Source organism: Lissotriton vulgaris, chromosome 3_1 (assembly GCF_964263255.1).
Source record: "Lissotriton vulgaris chromosome 3_1, aLisVul1.2, whole genome shotgun sequence".
NCBI lineage: Eukaryota > Metazoa > Chordata > Amphibia > Caudata > Salamandridae > Lissotriton > Lissotriton vulgaris.
In genome coordinates this window covers 1,172,241,206-1,172,264,310 of record NC_141689.1, presented here as the reverse complement: position 1 = coordinate 1,172,264,310, position 23,105 = coordinate 1,172,241,206, and positions in this window count along the sequence as shown.

Below are 23,105 nucleotides of genomic sequence, written 5' to 3'. Positions count from 1 at the left end.
CAATGGCGAAAATATGATACTGCATCAGACGACGTTCAAAATTAGATTACTATTCGCAGTGTGACCTTATTGGAAATCACCAGGGACCCTGGAGTGCCTTAAGGAGAAATTAGCATTACCTATAAGAAATGAAGGTGTAAGGGCCTAGGGTGATTTGACATAAGAAGGTAGTCTTATACCATGCCGAGAACTAAATGCGATAGTAATTTTTCAAAGTTTAAATACATAAAATTGAAAAGTTGGGAACAAAGCAGAAAACTGCCATTGGGTGTGGGAAATGATTTGGAAATCAACTGATCGTATAACCACCTGGAAACAAGAAAGTCTCATTCTGGTACTGGGAAATACACAACACCTTAGATGGAGATTTCACTTTGGCAGAAGAGTTGTGAGGAAGGTACTTGCCGAGGGAGCAGCTACAAAATATATGGCAAGTATTGATGCGTACATTATATCCCATTGTCAAGCCTGCTTTTTTAAGAAGAAACCACCTTTTCTCACTTCCCAGTGCATATATAACACCTGAAAAGCTATCAAAGATGGGGAAAGGAAGATCTGCCCTATGCGCAAAATGCGGCCTGGAAAAAGCAACAGATGTCCATATGTTCTACTAATGCCCAGAAATCAGGAAGTTTTCGGATGAAGTGGAAATAACAATATCAGGTATTTCGGGTCTGCAAATTAAGGTAAGCTTATCACTGATCATCTTTGGTGTAGTGTAAGGTCTTACGGACATCCCTAGAGATCTACTGTTCTTTCCAATTTTACTGACCAGAAGAGAAATTTGTCGTAAATGGGTGGGAGGTATCCCACCTCAGCATTCGGAGTGGTTCGAGTCTCTCTTCCATATGTCTAGGATGAACTTATTAGGGAAAGACTCTAAGAGAAAAAGATTCTAGAAACCCCTTAAAGTTTGGGGTGCTGGGGCGTGTAGGCTGTTGTGGGGAATAAGGGGTAATCAGGATATATGAAATATGATTCAACAATTACACCTGAAAAACTCCCTAGCCCGGCTGCAGGACCCTCTGTTTATACTTAAAGCAGCTGCTGGTGTGAAACAAACACCCTAAGCGAAAGATATCAGCAGGGAAGGATATGTTTATTGTCGGATGCCCTTAAGTGGTTGGTTTTACTTCTTGGGCTGAAGTAATGGACAATAGACTCTGAGGTGAATGAGGATAAACAATAAATACATTTTAAATTTGAAAAAAGGGAAGACTTTGGCCTAGCAAGTGTCGACCTGGCAGTTTAAATCTGCTCACAGAGACAGTGGCAGGTCTGAAACATGTTTGCAAGGCTACTCATATGGGTGGCACTATCAGTGCTACAGGACCACTAGTAGCATTTTATTTATGTGACCTGGGTGCACATAGTACACTCACTAGTAAATCAAAAATGCCAATTCATGGAGAAACATATTACCATTACATTTTAGGGAGAGGGCATATGCACTTTAACACTAGCTAGCATTCGTAAAGAGCTCAGAGTCCTAAAGCCAGTAAAAAGAAGGCCAGAAAAACAGGAGGAGGTAGGGCAAAACGTTTGTGGAGAACCTTGCAAAAAGGGCCAGGTTCTTCAGGCTCTACCTAGGTTCTTTGGACTACTCCAATCAGCATAGCTCAATTTGCATTGAGACCTGTTGAAGAGAGCGAGGCGTGCAACGAAAATCTCAAACCGTATCTTTTGATAAATGGAATGTAGTTAGGCCCTGACCTTCAGTGTACTCTCATACACCAGAAAATATTAACAAGAACCTGCTTCACTCCACTGAAAATGTACCTTCCTCACCATAAATAGAGCTCATCTTGCTGGAGTTGTGGCAAAGTGGATGCTAGTTACATCCACATGGTATTTCAATGTCAATTGCTTAATGATTTGTGGGATGAAATTACATCTAGTTTGGAGAAATACCAACTTTAAGCTATTGCTGTTCACCTGCACCCTCAATGATTTAATCCATGTCAATCATATCAATCAAATACATTTGTAAAGACATAGGGGCAGATGTATCAAGATACCGTTTTGCGAATCCTAAATAGCGATTTTTTGCGAATCACTATTTAGAATTCGCAAAACGGTATGTATGTACAAAATCGCACATTTTTTGCGATTCCTTATTATTCTTTATTTGCGAATTCACATTTTGCGAATTCGCAAATAAAGAATAATTTTCAATGCATTCCTATGGGCCAGGAGGCCCATAGGAATGATAGTGCAATAATTCTCAATTTGCGAATTCGCAATTTGCTAATCGCAATTTGAGAATTATTTCAAGGGTGCAGGGGTGTCTCAAAGACACCCTGCTGCACCCCTCAAATCTACATATGTTTGAATGTGGCACACATGCATGCCCTATGGGCATGTATGAGTGTCACATGCCACCCTTACAAATGCCAATTAGGGCATTTTTAAAAGAAATCGCAAATTATCACCAACTACAAGTTGGTGGTAAATTGCGATTTCTTAACACAAATTCGCAAACCAAAAATGTGTCATACATATCATTTAAGGAATCGCAAAATTTGCGATTCCTTAAATGCTATGGCAAAATAAGGAATGGCAAATAATTGCGATTCCTTAAATTGCGATTTTTTCATACATATCAAAAATCGCAAAACGGCCGTTTGCGAGTTGCAAAGGCCGAAATTCTGCGAATTTCGGCCTTTGCGAGTCGCAAAAGCCTTGATACATCTGGCCCATACTTTTTTCAATTAATAAAAATAATAAACAACAACATAGAAATAGATATAATAATATTAAATAATTTTCCCCAAAAATAATGAATGACCCGGTTTTCTACTAAGGAACAGGACTATCTAGAATCTTATCATAATTAAACCAGCAGGTGGACATCTGTATAGTGAATTTTTCATAAAATAAAATGTAAATGAAAGTTAGATATACCAGCACAACACACTAGGAAATACACAAAGGGCAAAAACGAAAGAAAAGCCTTTCAAAGAAATCTTGCCTTATAACTCGAGAGAATAATCACTAATTGTGTCATATTTTTTCAACAAACCTATCTTTTAGAAGTAAATTTGTTACATTTTTGGGTGAAAAAGACATCTTTGGAACAAAATCATTCACTGAAGGCACCCCATTAGATTTCCATTCTTTTAATGCCTGTTTTTTAGTTTTTTTCTTTTATAAGTTTCTAAACAGCAAATGCTTCTTCTATGTATGTATCAGTGTATTGTGGCTTCATTTCAAACATAAAGCTAGATATAAAGGTGTACGTTTGTTCATATATTTGATATACTGTTTCGTCAACAGAGCTGGCTTTCTATTTGTCTTAGTCAATCCATGTCCTTAAGCCAGCCAAGAAGCAGTTGGCGATCTAGACACACCAGAAAATATTCAATTCATTTTACAGAAAGGTTGAGAAAGAAAGGTTCTAATAGGACATCCCCAGTGTGGCTAATCATAAAAGAAATGTCTGGACATTCTCTAAAGAGTGAGAAAATGAAGACTTCTTTTGAGTTTAAGGAGCAGAGGGCCTTCTGGAGCCTATGTTAGTCTTTGACAAGGACTATTTCTAAACTCTATGTCCAATCAACCACAAACAAAGAAGAACGATGCCCTGTTTATTGTCAAAATTGTCCGGATTACTTGTAGTTATCAAGCACAAGGATTCCCCTTTATGACGTGATGAAGGACAGTTACTACAGCAGAGCAATTCAAACAATGGAGTATCAAATAATGTGACTCTAGAACATTCTGTTAACAATAATAATAATTTCTTAACGAATAATGCCCAAAGTTCTAGAAATTAAATAGAAATAATTTTAAAAAGCATTTAATACATTCTGGAATTATATCAGGAAAACATGACTTGCCAACGACTTGTGTCTCCAGACAGGTTCCATTCGTCAATAACTAGTGACAACTTGAAACCCTTGGTGATTTGTACCCTTAAAGTTACTGAAATGCAATCCCTTGACATAGGAACCTGTCTTATTTAACCAACATCATCTGTGGATTGTTTCAGGGCTTAATACTGGGGGTTGTTTGAATTTCAGGTCAACATGGCCCTGTGATCTTACTTTTGATTTTAAGTAAGACAATATTTACCTCTTTGAAGGAGGCATATTTGGGACACAATTACGTGTAAGAGAAAGGTGATCATAAGTTGCACTAACATACAAGATTAGGGGTTAACGAGGAATAAGAAATAAGCATAGCAATGGGGGAAGCCTACGAGAGTACATAATTTGACGAATTGTACTAATGATCCAATGATTAGTTTAGTGATTTAAATTGTCAGATATGACCTACTGTTTTGTCATGCGTTCTTGCTGCTGAAAGGGGCGTGTGAATATGTTTCTGATCTTCTGCGTTTCTTATGCTGCCATTTCTAATCAATCTTGCTAGTCTTACTGAACCACCCTCTTCCACTGACCTGGTGCTTGTTCCCTCTAGAGTTCATGGTCTGTTATTCTCCCTACATTGACACTGACAGTAAACAGAGTCCAATGCTCCTTGACATCTCCCCTGGGAAGGTTCAGGAAGGTATCAGGCAGAAGTTGAGATACAAATACATGAATAAGGCCATGACAGTTCTCATGCATACATTTCAAAGAAGGTACTTTGAGGAGTTCATATCAGTGCTGAATGGTGGCTGCTTTGCCAGTGGAGAAGCGTGGCTCATATAGGCCAACCTATTACCAATACTCAGGTACTTTTAATTCTATTCAAACGGTTCTTCTTTCTTTGAAGAGGCCATTTGGTTGTATTAAAACAGTTTGTTTTTTACATTCCAACAGAACAATATCAAGAGCCCTGATGATAGTTTGGAAACCCATGCCCAAACTTGAAACGCGTCGGCAATCCAGCAAGAGTTAATTATATACATTGAATGTGTACTAAAAATACAGCTGCCTCACGCTTGTTTGCTCTTGTATTGAATTGGCTCTTTTTTCATATATTTGATTTGTTTGTATAAAATTGTCCAATCGTAATGTTTATAGTCCAGCACTGTATTATTTGTGGGATGTTATATTTGAAATCTTTTTTTCACACAGTCTTGTTCACACAGTTTGTTAGTATCATTGTGTTAATGTAGGTAGTGTTTATTGTCAATAATTGTGTATGTTGTATTATCTATCTGCCATACAGAATTGCTTTTTGAAACATTTTTCTAAAGAAAAAGGTATAAATAAATATACCGGACCTGATTTAACGTTTACGTTTATTGGGTCCCCAATACTGAAGTGAATGAGTAAGGGGGCATTCTGTGTTTGTTCTCACTATATAGGGTCCAGCCCTCCCTCAGCCCCGCCAAGGACCTATCTCCTGCTTTGTGTGCTGTGGTGCAATGGTTAGAGTGGCAGACCCTGATGCAGAGGTCTGGCCCGGGACCAGGGTTCAATTCCCGCCTCGGTGGTTTTTGGACTCAATCACCCCGGACCTGATAATTCTCGCCTCGGTGCCTAGTCTAATCATGGGTCCCACTCTGTGACTCTGGGCAATAGCTTGCTTAATCTCCACACCGGCCCCAGCAGCGCTTGGATGCCTGGCTTCATCTTGGGGGTACCCAGGAGTGGACATCTCACAGAAAAGCCAGGAAGGGTTCCACAGCGGTATGAATACAGCGCTACGAGACCGCTGGGTAGAGGGTGCTATATAAATACAAACACATTTACATTTACATCATCTCCTGTATTCCAGTAATACACATACAAATGCCCTGTGATTGCAATTTGTTCTTCCTGGTACTCACCCCTTTATACCTATATAAGCCTTTACTTGGACTCAATTCTTGATTATCAGTACAGTCAACCTCAGAGACACCCAGACACCACCTTTGCAATTCAATCGGTACAGGTGACTCTTCTGCTGCACATGCTGCTGGTGATCAAGGCATTTATTTCTGAATAGATGGTACTGGCACCAGTGCTGGTTAAGATGGAGATGTTGTTGCTTTTGTGGGTGGTGCTTTTCTAGCATTTGGTGGTGAAAGAGTATCTCACTGTAGCTTTGTCACCAGACCTCTCTTCTGCTTGAGCAGATGTGTATGCCTCCAGTTTCTATTCTGATACTCTAAAGTCCAAGTGTTCTTTCTTCCTGAAGTACCCATAGGATAAAGTAATCACCTCCACATCTGTTTTTGTTCACATTCTTCTCGGTATCCAGTAGCGCCCCTAGAAAGAACAAATAATTTCACAGATATTAGATAATACAATAAGGAATTTAAAAGAGTGGACAAATAGCAGTGCACGTTGGAAACAATGATGTTCTGCTAAACAACACAAATGGACAATTAAAAAATGAGAAACAATAGCTAAAAAGTAGCACATTTCATTTAATGACCACAATCATTAATTACCGGAAAGCAATATAGGTGGAGCCACTGACACCTGTCGACCAAAAGTGAAATATCGCACAATGAGTATACAAATCTAAACCTAATCCATGTATACTATTCAAGGGCACAAATATAAATTGTCACCATAATAAAAACAACTTCTTCGACTGCCTTCCTTTTAAAAACAAAGACAGTGCACAAGAGAGACGATCTCATATGCAGGCAATGACAAGAGAAAGAAACTAAAATTGTAAATATTTTTTGGCTTAAAAGCTAATCATATGTGGACATATTGGGGACAAAGACATTCCGGCCCTTATTTGCGTCACTTTTTTGTGACACTGCAGCAGCATAAACAATGCACCACACTGTGCCCTATTTACAAAGCGACGCATCTAGGCAGAGGGGTCATTTTGTAAAGCCCTGCGTTACATTATAACTAAGTCTGGGTGGTGAACTCACCTCCGATTATCGAGTTTACGGAGACTTATGCAGTACGAGTTATGCGGAGCTAGCGGAGTTCCGAAAAACTCCACTCCGCGGAGCAGAATTGTTTCGCTACCGTTTGTCAACATCAAGTTGGCGAGCGCAAGCAAGGAAAATCCACTTCCTGGCCAGATTTTTCCTCGTTCATGATCGTCAACATCAAGTTGGCGGGCGCAAGCATGAAAAATCAACTATCCGGTGAGATTTCTCAACACAGGCTGTCAGATTTCTCATTGCAAGAGGTCGTGTGTGCTCGCGACCGCTCGCGTTGAGAAACTGTCTGCTCACTCTGAGAAAGCTGCCACTCGAGTAAAAATATACTCGAGTGGCAGAGAGGAAACAGCACCCGCTTTCTCTGTGCATGGTGCTGTTCGTGAGGATTTCACAGTGCAGACAAGCACTTGGAACTGAAAATCACAGGAAACAGCATTTATCCAACACACTATAGTTACAGATAAAGTACAGCCGAAAAGAGGCTCAAATATTATTTAGTGTATACATAGAACACCAGTTCCAAAGATGATTTTAAAGCAACACAATCCATTGGTCACTCATAGCTGACTTTACATATATACAGGACACTGGTTTTGTTAGAACAGGGAATCATAGTGTGGGTAGGATTCCATTGGATACAGGAAACATAGGTTTAAGAAATTGGATTATTAGTTTGCAGGATGCGAGACCTGCACAAGTAATAGGACCACAATTGGCTCCATTCTGGAATCTAAGCACCCATTGTAGCACTTGACTTTTTCAGGATAGTGAAGCAGAGCAGTCCAAGGCCTACTCAGAGGAGGTGGTGTGAGCTAGTAATCGGCTTCCACCTGTACGCAATAACAACACTCAATAAATGATTTCCCAGTCAGGGATTTAAAAAAAAATAAAAAGCATGTTTATTACACACATATAAATAATGTAAATTAATTTAGAAATATATACCTAAGGCCGCTAGAAATACCTTCAGTGGCATTCTGAAATCCGATTTGACCCCTATTAGGTCATGACTCCCAAAGTCACAGTAACCCCCCATCTATTTCAGATAGAACATCACAATATAGGTGACTAGTACTTTAAATAAAGCAGGCCTATTCACTTTGTCATGCGGGTCACCACGGTTAAATGTAAGGCAAGCTTAGTGGCTTTGCTAAGTTCAGCATATTAATATACAAGGTAAGTCTATTGACTTTCTCAACGGGTCATTACAAAAATTATTGGATTTGTTAAGGGATTATCACATTAAAAGCCCAAGACCTACATGTAAAAATCACCATTATAGCATTGAAACTACGACTAATGTTTAAATGAAATCATCATTGTTAATAAAATATTGCAAAGTTTATCAAAGTCCACTGCCAAAAATATGCCTTAAGTAAAGCATTTAAAATGAGCATAACATGTGTCTGAGTCTTTCCTATACACTTTCAGGCCACATCAATTTCACAATAGAAGCAACCATTAGAGATCACTGCACTCACAGGCAGTAGAACAAAAGTTCCAGCCTTGGGAATGTTTGAAATAATTATAAAAAGTCTCCGCAGGTCATGCATTTTGAGATATAGGATTAATTTTTGTAAAGTTAGTCTGGGAGGGGCTGCTATGTTCCCTGCAGTCTCATAATTTCCGTTAGCTGTGCCACCACCCATTATGGGGTGTGCAAGAGCCAGGTAAGATATGTAAAAAAAAGCCCTGCTGGGCAATATGGGGCACTCTCTTTGTGAAGTAGTGAATATTTTATGCGTGCATTAGGTTGTGGTCCTGCTGCAGTACGCGGTCTCACGCCCCATGCCTCTTTTTATTCTTTTTTCTTTTTGCTGGGGAGTACGATCCCACCCGGGGTACCCAAATATTCATTTTGTTAGTGCAGCATGGGCAAGCAACTCCCTTGCTTCCCAGCCAGGTCCCTGCCTGGCTGGCACTGTTGTACACTAGTGAGGAAGCCAAAACTTGCATTCTACCTCCCCCTCCATGTGGGCATGGTGTTGGGATTGTGGTGTTTGGATTCCCAGAAAGAAGACCATTGCCTCATTCTCAAATGCAATGGTCTTGGGGTCCTGAGGATGGGATCCCGGGACCCAGCATTTTTCTTCAGGGCCCAAGGATGGCGTCCCAGGCCCCATTCTTGCATCTACTAGCCGTGGCATGGGGTCCCAGGCCTCACATAAATTTGGCTAGGGGGCCCCATGCATACACCTTTCCTGGAGTCTTATAATTAATTAAGTTTGCACTGATTCCAGGTCTCTGAGCACCAGTCAATCCATGGGGTAATCTTCGGAAGCAGTGATGTAGCCCCACGTGCTCCGTGGCTCACAAACGTATCAAAGGTCACAAACTTTAAATGGCTATAACACAGCCCCCCTTGGGACGATTTCAATGATCTTGAGCTCATTTTGCTTCTCTTGGTGATTTCCTGCCAGCAGGAGCAGTTTATGCTGGCCTCTACAACTAAAAAATGGCACCCACTGTAGGTACCTGATTTTATTGGCTCCTTGTGTCAGCTTTCTTCTTTGCCTGGTTCTTAGTGTCCTGTACTCCTGCTGGGACACAGACTTCCAGGTCTTCCCCCAACTGGTCCTCCGGTGGTGTAAGGGGATAAGCAGCAATGGCCCTTGGAGAGACCCACAAGTCCTGGGTTCAGCCTAGACAGAGTCCTCAGTCCATTAATTAGTGCTGCTTCATGGGTCTTGCCCTTATAGCTGTCCATGGTCAGACCGCAGTCGCAGTACAGGTCCAGCATCTTGCTCTCCTTCCTTTTCTGGGGAACCACTTTTATGCTCAGTTCCGCTTATGGAAAGGGGATTCTGCCTTTATCTTAAGATCGACCTGGGTTTGTCTCTGGGCCAGCTAGTGACACAAAAGGCTGGTTTCAGGACTCTTTGTGTGTGTTGGGGAAAGACCTCTTCAAGTGTAATCAGGGCAGGGCCCAACTCCTCCCCATCCATCCTGTCAGAAAGGTCCACTACCTTTTACACCCAGGCCCTTTTGTGTGCTGTCTGGCTCCAAATCACATTTCCTAGTGAGATAGCAATCGCCAGCCTAGGCAGCTAGAAGCTCAAAGAAACTTTAGGCAGACAAAATTGCAACTTTCCATAAGGGGTATTTCTAAAAAACAAAATGTAAACGCCAATCTCACAATTAAAGAGGACCTTTAACTACAATCAAAAGAGTGTGAGAGATAATGTTTCTAGCTGCTACCAAACCAAATTTAGGAGTTAATAAATGTAACAATGTAGTCCAATTATTCCCTATGGCAGCAGTCAGCCTTGCTACAGTGAAAATAGTTTTTGGCGATATTACACTGTAAGGACATGGTTAGCATTAATTTGTACATGCTCATATATATCAAAACCCTGCATTTATGGGCAATAACGACTACATTGGGATTACTTATTCGTCTTATTCATATTTAAAAGGAAGATTTAGGCCTGTCAAAGGGGTTATTTTTACAGGTCAGGTGAGATTTGCAGTTTAAAACTGCTGCAAGAAGGTTACCTTTGTGCAGCTACCAGGCTGCATATGACTATAGTCTGTCACATGAAGCTTGTACCCGTACACATACACGTGTACACATGTATTCACATGTAACTAACTGAGTGCCCCTTACACTAGCTTGATCGCAGGGCCCTTATCTTAAAAGGCAGACACTGCCTGTAAACATGACCTGTCTAATTTACCATTACATACCTTGAATGAAACCAAATAGGTCGACTCACCAACAATCAGGTCCAAAACTTGGTTATTAAAAAGCCTGGATGTACTAAATGGGCAGAACCCATTTGCAACAATAGGGTAAACCCAAGTTTGGTGCGAGGACAATGAGGTCTGGGTGGGGTGAAAGATCTTCGGTCCATACTGCCAGGAAAGCAGCACTGAAGGAACAGCATTCTTTCTATGTAGTTGTACGTCAGAATATCATTGACAAAAATATTGTCTGACATAAACATTATGTCCTTAATATTAATTACAAAAAAATGGGGTGATGTTTTTCCAAACAATTTTTGGGACAAGACATTTTTGTCAAACAATCTTTAGTCTTTGATATGCTAGTAACACTAGTTTTTTTTAAACATATGCATAGTGTGTCGCTGCTGAAAAAGGATGCTTCTAGTTACTTTCAATCACCCTAAATTAGAATTGTTCACCTCTTTCCCTTCAGACATGCCTCTAAAACCTGGTGTTTTTAGTTATGATATTTTGAAAATCATGCTGAAAAGGTAATCGTGTAACCCCCATTTAAAAACAAAACATGTAGGGAGCATTTAAAATCCACCCTGGAATGTGTTGGGTTCCCTTACTGTCCTGTCGGTGCAATAAGGGCTATTTCAGGTACTGGTCCAATTCTGGATCTTACTTAAAACAAATACAGGGAATCTCACATGAACACATTTCACGAGACATACAGGGCTATCATAAAGTCGCAAGAAAACCTTACTCAAATAAGTGACTTTTAAAAGATGTATCTATGCACCCCACTTAAAGAAATCATAAGGAAGACGCCTAAATGTGTTAATTATGTGTCAGTGTTGGCAAGGAAAATACTGTAGGCTTCCCAAGGCGTTGCAATAGACCAGTAAACATTAAACATGCTGAAAATACTACTTCGAATATATTAGCAATTTTTTTATTTCCTTTGACTTTGAACGGAAATATTGTTGGAAATAGTGCTCTGACTTACAACACCTAAATGAGTGGAAATATAAGTGAATCAGTACATCTGTTGGATAGCAGACACAATTTGCATGCTACATGTAGACGCTATGAGGTGGTTAAAACTGCATGCCTATTCTGGCTGACTGGTAGAACGAGAGAAAAAAAATCTTAGTTCCTTTCTTTGGAGTTAACACGATTCCCGAATGCTGTTTGTATGTTGCTGACAGAAAGACTATACATGTTTTCATCGCCACGCCATGGAAGCTCCTGTGGAGGTGGGTTGTATAAATATAGTATTTCTTTTTCGCCACACTGAAGGTCATTCTGTGCTCTTAGCTTTGCAGGAAAAATTATACTTCAGAGATTTACTGCTCTTTAAAATAACAAAAGAGCAACAGTGTTCAGAAAACGCAAAGAAAAATGGCCTACCATCTCCCGCCCAGATGATTCAAATTTATGGATGCCTTCCAGATACAGAAAAAAAAGAATATGTAATCTCATTTCATTGAAACAAGTGACTGAGACCTGGGTCTCGGAGCTAGCATATAAAACTATGCATTGTGCTGTCACTGCTACTTATTTTTTACAGCAGGCAAACTGTGTACATGTTAATTTAAACAAGGTTTGACAAAGCCAATATATTTGACCCTCGAACTGCAGTACTGAACATAAGCAATACCAAAATGACTTCAGCATTGCAAGTCTATTGTAAAAAAAGGTTGCCTTGTGCATTCAAAGCATAGAAGACATAAAACATTATATGGAAGATTTTAACTGATATCTCCAAACTGCCTAAAGGTAGGAGGGAAGAATAAAACACTCCTGTGGGCTGGCCCAAGATGAGATTGACAATGTCTCAAGCCAATGGCTGAAGGTTCGTGAGACAGAGAATCCAACGGCCGAAGGAGCTGGACCAAAGCCCTTAGGAGTATGGTTGGAAAATAATTTTTTCATTTTGAATTTTATGAGCAGCATTGCATCGCAGACCTATAATTGATTATAATTGAGGCATTTAGAAGTTTCATTATCTCAAATCCACGATTGGCAATCTTTAATGGCCAAGAAAGTGGCTGTCGTAAGTAGCCTATAAGCTCCAATGCAAGCAAGGAAAGGGGCCACGCTGCTCCTAATAGGTATCAAAGACAGCCATAACCAGGTGCAGAGGGCACTTGACACCGATGGGTCCCAAGGCTGATGAATGCTCTTCACTAATGACAGCTCCAGCCCTGAGTCAGTGATCCTGCTCAAAACGTTGGTCAAAAGATCTCACCCAAACACTAAAGCATGGTTAACAATTGATTTGTGGGTACATTTTGAGGCGGAGCATCTATGGAGATTCTAAAATAAAGCTATTCTATATTTGCAAATTATTGTTCAAACAAATGAGTAAAATTAGAGGAGCCTTTAGTAGGCAAGTGATCAGTACTTAATTTGGGCCAGTATTTGCCAGTGTTCAGCACTGGCGCTTCATTTTAAACACCAGCACTTGTTTATGAGAGTACACCACATGCTGGCGCTCTCATTCTATTTTTTTCAACACAGCACCAATATTTTGGAATACAGGGTATTAAAAAATGATACAACTTGCACTTCTAGGCCCTCCCTATAGCCTGGGACGACCTGCAATAGTCCACAATGTCACACATGCTTACATGTGATAGTAAGTAGGACATCAAGGCATTGCTATTCAGTAGCAGTGGCAAGAGCTGTGGGTTGTGTGGTAGAAGCGGAATACCTTGAGCCCTGACACTTACATTTTTCCATTAAGCGCTGCAAGTAATATTAATTTGTCCACAAAAAAACAAAGTGTAAGGTGAAAAAGGAAGAAATAAAATGTTCTGATGTCTTCACTCCTGTATTAAAGACTCTGTCATAAACAATTACTCCTTGTGTATACTGAATACACTTTGATTTTTTTCACTGCACAACTCGGAGACCAATGCCCCACACCTATTCACATTCCATAACAGACCAATGCATTTTGGGATTCTGATTTTTCAGGATAATAATCCCATTCTGACTTGTAGAGTAACAATGGCTATATATTCAAAACATAACTCATCAGCACTTGATGCATGATAGTATTTATATAGCAATTTGTTAATAGTGCCACATTTCTGAAAGAGCTCTAGAATATCTCTAAAAGAGAAGCAGTTGCATAAGTAATATATTCAATTATCCATGAAAAGTTACCATTTGCCGATGCTTTAATCTGCACTGGTGAGTCCCAAGGTTTCACTTTGTTCTTTTGTCTTCACTTTAGCATTGTCATGTTGTTATACCAGTCTTCGACCTTTAGTCCAGATTTCATTATCATCCGTATAACATCCTTCCTCTTTGTCAGTATGTGATATACCCTTGTGCTCTATTTGAGCTGGAGGTTTCTGGTGCGGCACCAGCACTTAATTGCCAACACCCATACTTATGACAGCGTACACATGGTGGCACCGTTTGTTTTTAGAGGTGAACACAACAGTAGAGGTTTATTAATTTAACAAACAATAAAATAGTTAATACATGCCATCCAAGACATTCTTATAGGTTTTTGGGCATGGAGTAGTCTGAAGTGTCACACTTGTAGGAGTGCGATGGTTAGTAGGTGTGTTTGTACTGTCATTGTCAGCGCTTTCAGGGGCAAGGGGTGCCCAAGCTGCAGTGGCCTCCTAAAGAGAGTGCTGGCCAGGGCCCGACTGGGAACCAAAACCGGCCCCCCGGTGGGAGGTTGGGGGTGCGACCGAGCATTTTCTGGGGCCGGTTTTCGGCCTATTTCGTTAAAGGGACGATTTTGAAGCTATGCTGCATAAACGGCCCTGTAACAAAATCGGCCCCCAGGAGCGCAAAACCGGCCCCCACCCTTGCGGCGCACCGGGGGATTGCCCGGTGCCCGCAATGGCCAGTCCGGCTCTGGTGCTGGCACGTATTTGTTTGACAAATTAACTCACATATAAATTTCCTAGATCGAGCTGTATAACCCTCATTCCTTGAAATTAGCAAACTTTTGCATTGCCATCTTTTCTCATTAGTGCAATGCTACAATCTGTTCTTATCTCAATATCTTGCCACTCAATCATACTAACATCTATACAATATGTTACTTAATGTAATTTCAATTGTATTCTGCACCAAGTCTATTTCATTATGTTCCATTGTTCATGTGAAGTGCTTTAATAATTTCACACACTGCTCTGCCACTGATTCCTGCTTTGGCAAAAATGGTTTACAGTGCAATAAATAAAGGAAACGTATCTTTTTATTCATCCCTTTGTACTTACAGCACCTCCAGGTTTATTTTTGTTCAAGTTATTTTTTGTTCACCGCTGCTCTTCAGCTGTAAACCAGGATCAATGGTTTGAAATCTTAGTTGCCTTAAATTGAGTTTAGCATCTTCAATACTATTGAAGTAGACGGATGACTCCTCATAAGCACAATGGACCTCTGTTCATTCAAGCGTATTTGTACTTTTCCACAATGGAAATCTGCTTCACCTAATAACTGCCACACGGGTATCATATAAGGGCATATTTACAATAACAGGTTAATATGCTACTACTTGCCATGTACGAATTAAAATATGATATTACCTTAACCTCTTGGCTGCTAGGCGTTTTCCCGCTGTGTGCTGGAAAATGCCATTTTAGTGGCACCATGACGAGCTCAGCTCGTCATCAGCACACGACACCCGTGGGTGATGACGAGCTGAGCTCGTCATCAGCATCGAAAGGGTTAACTGTAAGAACAATACTAACAATGTAGCACAGAAGACATCCTTTCTTGGTTTCATTCAAATATTATTGTGTACTTATCATCTTTATTTTCTCCGTTCTCGGAAGACAGTTGCATTTTTTTCCAGTGCTTAAGAGCTTAGTTCTATTCTGAGGATATTGTTTGTGAATTATATAACAATGATTCTCAGGGGCAGATTTACAATCACTGGTGCATTCCTGCATATCAGCAGGGATGCACAAGTTATTGTGCGTCAGGGCTCCACCATCATGGATGAGCCGCATTTATGGATGAGGCGCACCATGGGGCAAAAATGGACAGATGCGCGACGCATCTGTGCCGTAAAGGCGGACCATTGCTGGAGTTGCGTCGCAAGTGTGACGCAGCTCTAGCAAGGCTCCGGGTTGCCCTATCTTTTAAATGCTGTGTCAATCCTTACGCCTGTTTCAAGCAGGCGCAGGGTTTTGATGCAGTATGAGCTTAAAAGTGACTGAGCGAAATCTTGCTGATTTCTCTCAGCCACTTTTAGGAGGTGTTCCTGCGCCGGAACGCCCCCCCCCGCCCCCTTCGCCTGAACGCCTACTTCTGGCACAGGGCTTTACAACGTGAAGCATCTCCCAGATGCGTCACGTTGTAAATACCCCACAGCTTGGCGCCTCTTTTGCGCCATCGCAGCGTCACAAAAGTGACGCAACAGTGGCGTAAAAGAGGCGCAAGGGGCTTGTAAATCTGCCCCTCAGTGTTTTTGATTAATTCTTAAAAAATTTCCAGAAAGAGGAGAATATATACTTGCAAAAGTCATACCTGTAGTAATGTCTTATTGTGTGATTTATTTGTGAACGGTGCTAATAATTTCCCCTCTTCTTGTAGATAACACATGTCTTCTGAGATAATTGTCTTGAGATGCAACATTTGGCTGCAGGGAAGACCCTTGGCCACACTAGGAAAGTGAAAACTGTTTAGAAACAGTAAAGTGTTTCTTTCTGCAGGTTTACGAAAAATATTGGTTATGAAACGGTCCTGTGTTAAACATTGACATTGAGTAAGTGCTTATTTGGAGAATCAAAAGTCATAGTAAAGTTTACCTTGTATTCATTACCATTAAATTATTCATCGAGGGACCAAAACTCCTTCTTCACATCCTGTGCTGGTCTTACTGCTTCAATCTTTAAAAAAGTCAAGAACATTGATGTGAAAAGCCAAATGTTTTTTTTACCATTCTGTGCAGCAGGCAACATCTTTTACTATCTCTTATATATAAATATGTAACCGGTCCTTTCTTTAAATATATTTCATATTGCACCACGATTTAAACTTTCAGAGGCATAGATGAACTCAGCCAGTAGATCAGTTGGGGGAAGCTGCTGAAGTTTCTTTCAGACACACATGAAGATACTGGCATACATAAAATGATCAGTATTAGCTTCTCGACTTGTTCAAATCTCTCTCTGTCAGAAGCATTGACTGATGAATTCTTGTACATTTTTGATAATGTGGTTAATTGGGCTGAGAGGGGTGAATGTTTAATTCCTTTGTGTTAAGCAATAGTTTCAATATAATTTCCTGTTAAAGCAACTGATCACGTTTTTCATATGTCTGGATTCTTTCCTGGTCAAAACATTTATTGAGTTGAAGATAAATGACATCTATTATTTCAAAATACTGAGATCGATAATAGTCTTCACCAGTAATATGCTGAACATTTTCTGCTGACCCAACATCAATTCATTTAGGAATTCACAGTGGCCTTGGTACTTCACTCACTATAAGATCATTCTTGGCAATCATGTGATTATTACAGTTTAACACACCGTAAAAAGATTGATCACTTTGGAGCTTTAATGTGGTACATTTTGTTGTGTTTAAGAAAATCGGTGCACACTACAATCAAAGTCTGAGGGGCAGATTTACAAGCCTCTTGCCCCGTTTTTACCCGCCGGTGCGTCACTTTTGTGACGCAGCAACGGCGCAAATCCTGCGCCATGGTGCGTGGTACTTACAACGTGAAGCATCTCCCATATGCCACATGTTGTAAAGCCCTGCGCCACATGTAGGCGTTCCTGGGCAGGGAGGGGGCGTTCCGGCGCAGGAACGCTTCCTAAAAGTGGCTGAGTGAAATCTACAAGATTTCACTCAGTCACTTTTAGGCCCATGCTGCCTCAAAACCCTGGGCCTGCCTGAAGCAGGCGTAAGGATTGACACAGCGTTAACTATATAGGGCCCCCAGAGCATTGTAAATGCGGCTCATCCATGATGGCGGAGCTGTGGCGCACAATAACTGGCGCATCCATGCTGATATGCAGGGATACACCAATTATTGTAAATATGCCCCTCTGAGTGTTAATTATTAAAAAAATCATTCAATATCTCTGATCAACAGGATTCAGTCGGACAGAGGTTCCCCCAACCATGAAAACTCGCGAGTTTCCACATCAAAGACAAGACACACATATAACGAGTTTTCAATGTAGATTTTCATTGATGCTCACATGGCTCTGTAAAACAAAGGGATCATGCAGATGTAGGCAGGAGTCTGAGACCATGAGAAAGGGGAGACGATTTTCAAATGTAAAACGAATATAAACTTTTTAGGATGAGCTATCTACTTAGTATTATCTCGTCTCAAGAGCCAAAAGTGAAAGTGAGGCTCTAAAGCATAATAGGCAGGTATATCAACTTAGGCACAGTTTTCATGAGCAGGGACAAGACTGTGGTGTTTATGGTCACAGTAATATACATTTTCATCCACCGTGCACAATTGGATGTAATTGAAGATATTTCTATAGTTATCAATTCATCCACTTCCTGGTGCATGTCACTTTCATGAACTTCCAAAGAACCATAGTCAGGTGTATATCGTTTATGGTCATTGTCATCATTAAACGTTTTCAAGTTTTAGTTTGAGACAGCACTCGTGCACCCGGCAAGATGAGAACAATACAGGCCTTCACAGTAATAAAAATCAGCAGGACAACTATTATAATAATCAATACAAATACAAGGATTTTCATTCCTCGTCCACTAAAGACACTTTTCAACCAGTTCAACAACTTTCAAAGACATGCCATATATATGAAACATGACAGCCAACACTTGGCCAGCTTGAGACAGAGTCCTGGGCAGGCTCTTAGGCAGACACGCGAGTTTTTTTCACTGTCTGATGGTTGTTACATTATAAGCAGCATAATAGCACCCCAAACAGTCTTTTGACAGACAGGTATATGCACTACTTTCCCAAATAACAAAAGTGCCAAGCCCATTGAGTGTGCCACTGTGGGTAAAGAGTACTCTAGAAGGGAGTTTAGGATGGAGGAAATACGATTAGTTATAGGGGAGGTCCCATTCACTGTAACCCATAAAGATACTGTTGGTCCTAACTCCCAAACAGTCATTGGGCTGTGTAAGCAATGTGAAATGCAGCTTGCTGTGGTGACGGTCTAGCGTTGCGCTCACTGGAAACGGAAGGGCGGGACAGGAAGCGGAAGGCGGCCATTTTGGGTTGTTGGCGCCGACCGCGTAAGAGAGCAGAAGTGTTTCCCGGCGCTTCGGTATTAAACTAAACTTGAACATATACAGGTCTCCATGTGGTGAATTTCCAACTTCCACAATGGCGACGAGGCCCCACCCACCGGCGAAATCGCATGTTAAATCGAACGGAGCCTACGCATAGACCGGAGCGTGGCAATGGACACGAGGCAGCCCCAATCCTAAGCTACTCCACGCACAAGCCAAACAGGACAACCACAAAACAGCAAAGGTACGCCCTACCATAAGCGATACCACGGGGGAAGCGCTGTAGTCTAGAGACCTTGCGGGACAGCTGGAAGAGGCACTAATGCACCGAGGAGCCCGGCTCGAAACGCAGCACACTGACCTCTGATCAGAGGCCCACTCAGCACGCTGGCGGCACGGCATAAACATGGGGAAGGGTCTAACACCGCAGACACAGAGCAAAGGGGCAGTCTACAAGAACTCCCGGCTAGTGAGGGAGCGGCAAACAGCAGAGCAACCGACAGCGATCATAGTGACGAAGACGCAGACACGCAACCACCACCAGGGAGCCCACCAGGCAAGCGTGTTCAGGAGCAAGCAGGCCCCAGAGGCGGCAACAAGATGGCTGCCCAGTCCACCTCCCTCACCCAAATGGTGCCATTTCTTTCGAAAAGTGGGGAGCCAGAAATGCAGTGGGAAGACTGGAAACGATACTTCCTCAACTACTTGGAAGCCTTGGAAGAAGAGGGTGAAGCACCATTCTCGAGCCTGAGGAGAAAGAAGATACTACTGCACAATTTGGGTCCAGAGGGGATTAGAGTGTACAATACCATAGTCAAGGGCACGAGAGACGCAGCGGACACGGATGTGTTCAGTCATGCCATTGCTGATCTCGACGCACACTACAGACCAGTGGTATGCGTAGCAATCGACAGGCACAACTTCTTCCAGAGGAAGCAGAAGAGTGGAGAGTCAGTGGACGAATACTTTGTGGTGCTACAGAAATTAGCTTTGAGGTGCAAGTTTGGCACGCTGCATGACGACTTAATAGGAGACCAGGGCCCCGATGTAGGTAAAATTGATTTACCGATTTTCAATTACCGAATTTTACCGATTCGGTAATTGAAAATCGGTAAATCAATGTGGTGGACATGTAGGTATTTCCAGATGTGTAAATACCGAATCTGTCACATTCGGTATTTACCTATTCTGTAAATACAGAATCGGTATTTACCATTGATTCCTATGGGCTTCAAAGCCCATAGGAATCAATGGGAAATACAGATTCTGTATTTACAGAATCGGTAAATACCGAATTTTGCAAGGGTGCAGGGGGTGTCACTTTGACACCCTCTGGCACCCCACAAATAGGCATGTGCGCCATGTGGCACACAGACATGCCCTAAGGGCATGTCTGTCTGTCACATGGCTGGGTGTGCATGCACACATGTGCATGCACACATGTGCATGCACACCTGAAATCAGTATTTTACCACACAATAGGATTGTGTGGTAAAATACCGATTTTGTAGGGCCTTTGGGACTCAGAAGAGTCCCACCTACATCAGAGATTTACCGAATCGGTAAAAATACCGATTCGGTATTTTACAGAATCGGTAACTTTACCGATTTGGTAAAGTTACCGATTCTGTAAAATTGTGCCCCTACATGCCAAATCATGTATACCGGTCGGTAACGGCCGAAAATACCGATTTTCGGCCGTTACCGACCGACCTGCATCTGGCCCCAGATCATAATGCACACGTCCAGCACTCATATCCAGGAAAAACTATGGGTCAATGGGGATGCCCCCCTAAAAGAAGTCTGGGCCTTAGTGAAGAAGGCGGAGATGTCGAAGCGGTGTGCGCAAGCTGCCAGGAAGGAGGCAGGAGGAACACAAACTGTCTGCAAAATCATGACGCCGGCAAAAGGCGAAAGGGCGAAGCCAAGAGACCAACAAAGGGGACAAGATGTCACGAGGACCTCCCATACCAGCCACACAGACCAGAGGACAGGTAGAGGCGGACGCCCGAGTTGTTACAGGTGTGGAAGAACATCGCACTTAGGAAACGACAAGGCATGCCCGGCCTTCAGGGCAAAGTGCTCATTCTGCAGAGTTTTCGGACACTACGAAAAAGTGTGCCGCCAGAAACCCAAGGGAGCCGTGATCAGATATGTGGACCAAGAACAACGAGAGGAAACAGGGAGCCATGAGGAGGAAGAGGACGTAGAGGAGATCCTCTACATCGATGTACCAGTGTTGGAGATGAAAGGTGCAGAAACAGACAAACCCAAGCTGGACATGCACTTAGGAGGTGTGCCCATAGAGATGATAGCCGACAGTGGCGCACCCATCACCATAGTTCAAAGAAAGGTATGGGAAGAGAAATTCGGGTCACAAAGAAAAGACGAATTGCACCCGATGGACTTGAGACCAGTAACGTACACGGGGCAAAGGATTCCGATGTTAGGGTACTGCCCGTTACTGTTTGAATTTAGAGGCCGCCAAGAAACCTGCAAATTATACATTGCCGAAAAGGGGCCGTCAGTGCTCAGCTGGAAGGACCAGGGGGCGCTGGGAATACTGTTGAACCCAGGTGGAGTAGAGAAAATCCTGCTCATGGACATAGAGGGAAAGGATAACGGGGAATCCTGGCACAAGGCATACCCCAAAGTGTTTAGTGGACAAATTGGAGAACTTACCAAGTACAAACACCTCATCAAACTTAAGGAGGGAGCGAAACCAGTGGTCCACAAAGTGAGGAATATCCCCTTCCGGTGTAGAGAAGCGGTGCAGGCAGAACTTGATAGACTGGAAGGAGAAGGGGTGATAAGGGCAATCGAGAGTGCAGAGTGGCTTTCGCCCTTGGTCGTGGCACAGAACCCTAATGGGAAAGTGAGACTGTGTGTCGATCTCAGAGAGCTCAACAAAAACATCTTGGTCGACAAGTTTCCCCTACACCGCATCAGTGAGATGCTAGCAAAAACGAAAGGCATACAGTGGTTCTCCACGATAGACTTGTCATCCGCCTACCACCAAATTAAGTTACAGCCATCGTGCAGTCACCTCACGTCGTTCATCACACCCTTTGGCTGCTACAAGTTCGTAAGGATGCCGTTTGGCCTGGCCTCAGCGGCCGCGGTATTCCAGAAGCTTATGCACAGGCTCTTCCGGAAGGTGGAGGGAGTCCAATTTTTCCAGGACGACATTTTGGTCATGGGAGGAACCAAACAAGAGCACAATGAGAAGCTGCACACAGTACTACGAACATTGCAGGAAAATAGATTGACGGCAGAGTGGTCAAAATGCAAGTTTGGGGTGCAGTCCGTCACGTATCTTGGACATGAAGTGAGCGGAAAAGGTATAGAACCGAAAAGGACCAACATGCAAGCCATCTTAGATGCGCCCACCCCAAGCAAGAAGGAAGACGTCAGATCATTCCTCGGAATGGCTGAATTTTACAGCAAATTTATTCCCCACTTCGCCACGAAGACACATTACATGCGCCAACTCCTGAAGGAAATAAATGGATTTCAGTGGAACCAGGAAGAACAAGAGGAGTTCGACACTTTGAAAAGAGAGATGAGTGAGGCCATACCTCTGAAGGGGTTCGACCCGGACGCGGAGTCCATTCTGACGACTGATGCGAGTGACCGTGGCCTGGGAGCAGTGTTAATGCAGCGGTCAGAAGAAGGGTAAATGTCGAAGGTTAGCTTTGCTTCAAGGTCCTTGGCGCCCAACGAAGAAAAGTTTAGCGTCATAGAAAAAGAAATGCTAGCTGTGGTATGGGCCATGGAGAGGTTCAGGCAGTATCTATGGGGCGCAAAATTCTTGGTGAAGACAGACCACAAACCCCTGGTCAAGGTGTTGACATCAAGTGGGCATGCGCATGCCACCTCAAGGATTGCCAAAATGACCCTACGCCAACTGGATTTTGTGTATGAGGTCAAACACATACCGGGACCTCAGAACAAAGTAGCCGATTTCTTGAGCCGAGCAGCAGCCATGGAGGGTGCAGACAAGCAAGAGCGCCCAAAGTGGGAAGGATATGTGGTGGCCACCATTCAGGACATGGAAAAGGTGATCAGCGCACGAGAATGGGAGGAAGCCTACAAAGCAGTTGATGACCTGGAGGCGATTAAGGGATATGTGGTCCATGGGTGGCCAGAAAAGAGACACCTCAAGGAGGCACTAAGACGGTTCTGGGAGGTGAGAGAGGAACTGTCACTAGCAGAGAATGCCATATTCCTCCTGAGAGGAGACAAAGTGGTTACACCGCAAGGCATATTCGAACATTTGATGGTACTACTACATGAAGGGCACCAGGGAATCACCAAAACCAAAGCTCTGGCCAGGCAAGCGTACTGGTGGCCAGCCATCGACACCCACGTAGAACGACATGTGAGATCATGTGAGTCGTGTGCCAAGGCGGACAAATCCCAGAGCATG